This window comes from Siphateles boraxobius, unplaced genomic scaffold (genome assembly GCF_051911475.1).
Source record: "Siphateles boraxobius isolate OS27281-9 unplaced genomic scaffold, OSU_SipBor_1 66, whole genome shotgun sequence".
Classification (NCBI taxonomy): Eukaryota; Metazoa; Chordata; class Actinopteri; order Cypriniformes; family Leuciscidae; genus Siphateles; species Siphateles boraxobius.
This window is the reverse complement of record NW_027509193.1, coordinates 9,553,612-9,557,392: the sequence shown is the minus strand read 5'-3', so window position 1 is coordinate 9,557,392 and position 3,781 is coordinate 9,553,612. Positions and strand designations below refer to the sequence as shown.

The 3,781-nt window shown below is 41.0% G+C and overlaps 1 long non-coding RNA gene across 1 annotated transcript; it reads left to right on the top strand.

The window, feature by feature from the left end:
- Positions 1–1,064: 1,064 nt before the first annotated feature.
- Positions 1,065–2,108, top strand: LOC143722379 (uncharacterized). Its single transcript, XR_013196872.1, has 3 exons — positions 1,065–1,179; positions 1,647–1,691; positions 2,053–2,108. It is a non-coding gene; the product is annotated as an uncharacterized LOC143722379 (long non-coding RNA).
- The last annotated feature ends 1,673 nt before the right edge of the window (positions 2,109–3,781 follow it).

Genomic DNA, 3,781 nt, shown 5'->3' with positions numbered 1-3,781 from the left:
GTGCCACTTAACATGAGAAGAGGATGGTAGTTACTGGTTAATGTGGTCATACTGGATCAGTGAAAGAGATGAGGTAGCCGGATCTCATTTATAGGTGTGGAACATCTTAAAGGGATAGTTGACTTATTCTGTTATTATTTAGCCTACTCACTCTCATGTTGTTCTATATCTGAATGAAAGTCTATAGAGTGCTGCAGGAATGAGTTCTAAAATTCAGAAACAACTTAGTATTTTTGGGTCACAGGTTCCATTGTCCTAAAGTCAATGAATGTTTGTGAATGGGTTTAGTTTAAAAGAGTTGTCGGAAGCCTAGAGGGGGGTGATGTTGAAGTTCTTTAATTGTTGTGTATACGTTAAATCACAAACTTATCTTTTTACTGCCGATTGTATTTAGGCTTCAAAATTCTTTAAAGTTGTGTTCATTTGTAAATATTATTTTGAAGAAAATTATGTCATCCCTGTAGCAGTCTGAGGCCCAGTCTTGTTTTAGTGAATAAATTATGACCATTTTCATTTTTGAGTGAACTATCCCTTTAATATCTATTTTCCACCACGAGTCAGTTCTCGGCCAGGCAAACTGGAGCCTGTTGCGAACTGGCCGCGTGTTTCCACAGACTCACGGAACGAACTGTGACGTAACGTTTCTACGTGTTGTTTACCTGCCTATAACCAGTCTAAAAAAAAAAATTGCGTGTTTGTGCAGGCAGTGCGGCACATCTGTTTTACTGTTCACAATACTGGGATTCTAGCGTATGATTCTTTCCGCAGTGGAGATGCACAGAACGGTTCAGGCAGGGAATCCGCACCGGAACCACGTGGAAAAGGAATATAAGAGAACTCGATTTTAAACTCTTTACAAAGGTTCCCTTATTCATATGCATTGAAGAACAACACAAACCTTCCTTTTTTATTTGCACACACTGCAAATTTTGCCATAAACAGCACTGCTGACATGAGTCCTTTTACCAATTTATCTTTTCCGTATCGTCAAGGGATTTTGTTCCCCATGATTGGCCCATATCACCTCTCCCCTAGCGTTCTCAAAGTCCCTTACCCATTTTTACAGTCAAGCCTCCTGCTGCTTCCTGGAACCTCATCAAACCAGAGCCAAGACTCCGATCCACCATTAACGCACCAGGAGACCCAGCACGCCTCGTCCCACTTGGCCTTGATCCTCAGGTTTGTAAAAAGGGGCTGTTTGTCATAAAATGCAGGTTTGGACCAAATATCCTGCAGCTTCCTGACTAAGCATCCATTGAGACCCTACCTGTAGTTCTAATGCATGTACTTAATGACGTGGAGTACACAGCATAAGACATGAAACTTGTTCACTTTTGCTATTAATCTTTTGATCTTTCTCATCCACCATGTCCAATTATGACACAAGCAATAATGGTAAAATGTGCTGCTGATGTTTTCACATAACTGGCTCATTTTGATCAACTGGACACACAGCCTATTGAAACAATCACTTTTTAGTGAGCCAATTCATGATGGACCTGCTTTGACAGTGTTGTTCCACATTACTGTAGTGCAAATTTAGGTGGGCAGTAGTAGTGCTTGTTATCATTTTGGTTAAAATCTCTTTAACCGATCTTGTCAAATAGGAGGCTGCATCATTTACATTGACATTGGTCTCCCTTCAGGTTCTTCCCTGTTGGAGTCACATTGGAACGCTATGGAAGAGCTGGGTAAGCCAAACCAAGCACACCAACCAGCACTAAGATACTTAGAAACTATACCTTACTCACTTAATGGACTTAACTAGACATCCATATGAGATACAAAATCTAGATTTAGGAGTATTAAAACAGAATTGCATTTTTCAGTATGGTAATTTAAGAGTTCCAGGCTTGACTTTAAGGTGGTCTGTTCTTGGTCTTGTTTATGTGCTCTCTGTACTTTTAGAAACACATTATGAATATATGTAGTTGCATTAGACAATAAAAAAAATATTGGTTTCATGATCCAACAGCAATTACTCTTTGAAGACTTTTCCGTCCAGGTGCAAAATAATATTTGGAAGACTGATGCATATTTCTCTGCCTCCAGCCTTCCAACGTTTCTGGAATCTTCATAATTTGAAGCTGAATGCTCATGCTCTGGACTTTAAGATATTTCTGTTGTACCCTGTTATTTTCATTATTTGCTCATCCAGACTGCTGGGCCAGGACTGGTGACAAAGGACAAATGTAAGGTGGCATGCTGCAGATTCACCTGGCAAACCACACAGATGAGATCTGGCTTTTCACTTTGCGGGATTACCAACCATTGTCATCTGGGTTGAGTGTTACTCAGGATGTTGGGAGTTTCAGCATAGATATAAAGACGCCTGACTAAAACAGAAGGGAAGTTAACAGAGAGAGAGTCTTGGCAAACTTTCGTAGATAATGGCGTCAGTTGGATATTATGCTGTGCAGAAATTCAATAAAAATAGTCTGAAATTTTTATTTAAAATTTTAATTCTAATTTATAGTTTTGGAAATTCAGTAATATTCAAGTGTCAAATATTATTACAATCTAAACTGTTTTCTATTTTAATATTTATATAAAAATATTTCAGTTTATACATACGCAATACATTTTTTGAGGGGGATTCTTTGATAAAAGTTAAAAAGAACAGTATTTATTTAAATATAGAAATATTCTGTAAAATTATACATTTATTTGCTAGGTAATTTTAATAAATTCTTGTTAGTAAGTATTTAAAAAAAGCTTACTGACCCCAAACTTGTGTGTGTTTGTGTATTTATATATAGTGGCCTCATACTTTTGGGCTTGAAACTGGTTTTTCCACTTTAAAAGAATTGTCTTGTGGACCCATGAACAAATCTCTGTGGGTCCTGTGCCAGCTGAGCAACTGCCATTGAGGTTAATGTCAATGAGGGTATGCACTGACATCACTTTCCCTCTGGAACACGCCCCCACAGCCGGACTGAGTGGCAAAAGAGCTGCTGCATGACTGGATTTAATGGGGGAAAACGGGGAAATGCAAGTAAAACAAATGATTATCAGTTTATCAGTCTGGCAACTAAAGGCTGGACTCGATATACAGGAAGTGTTCCTTATCAAACTTATCAAAAATCGTCTCGGTTACATATGGTAACCCTCGTTCCCTGAGGGAGGGAACGGAGACGTAGGTCATGACTGACCAATAGGAATCTCGCTATAGAGGCCAATCTACTTCGAGTGAAACTAAAACAAGCCAATACACATTGGCATGCAATCATTTGCATCAGCTGCGCGCCCTCGTTAGCGCGGGTATAAACGAGCAGCTGGTGCGATTGCACACTAGTTTTTTGCTGAGGAGCCAAGCCTGAGAAGCTGGCCGCCGCGGCGGGCGGCAGCGGATGTGGCGACGGGACCTACGTCTCCGTTCCCTCCCTCAGGGAACGAGGGTTACCATATGTAACCGAGACGTTCCCTATCGGTCAGTCACTACAACGTAGGTCATGACTGACCAATAGGAATCCCTACCAAAGCGCCACAGCCGCTGCACCCCATCCAGCGCCCCCGTGCAAGCCTCTACACCTTCTTGCCTGGAAGGACGATAGGCGGAGGCTTACACAGAGTGAGTCTGACACTGTTGTTCCGTAATAACCCATACAGTGAGATATTGGATAACACTGGGAAAGCGTGCCCTTTCTGTTTAGGAAGGAACGCTGCGGAAGCCACTTCTTCAAAGAGTTATGTGGAAATGCATATGGACTAGCCGAAGGCTGTACTGCATATGAAATAATGGGTGACTTAGCCCAAGGGAAAGACACGGGCTTCCGATAGG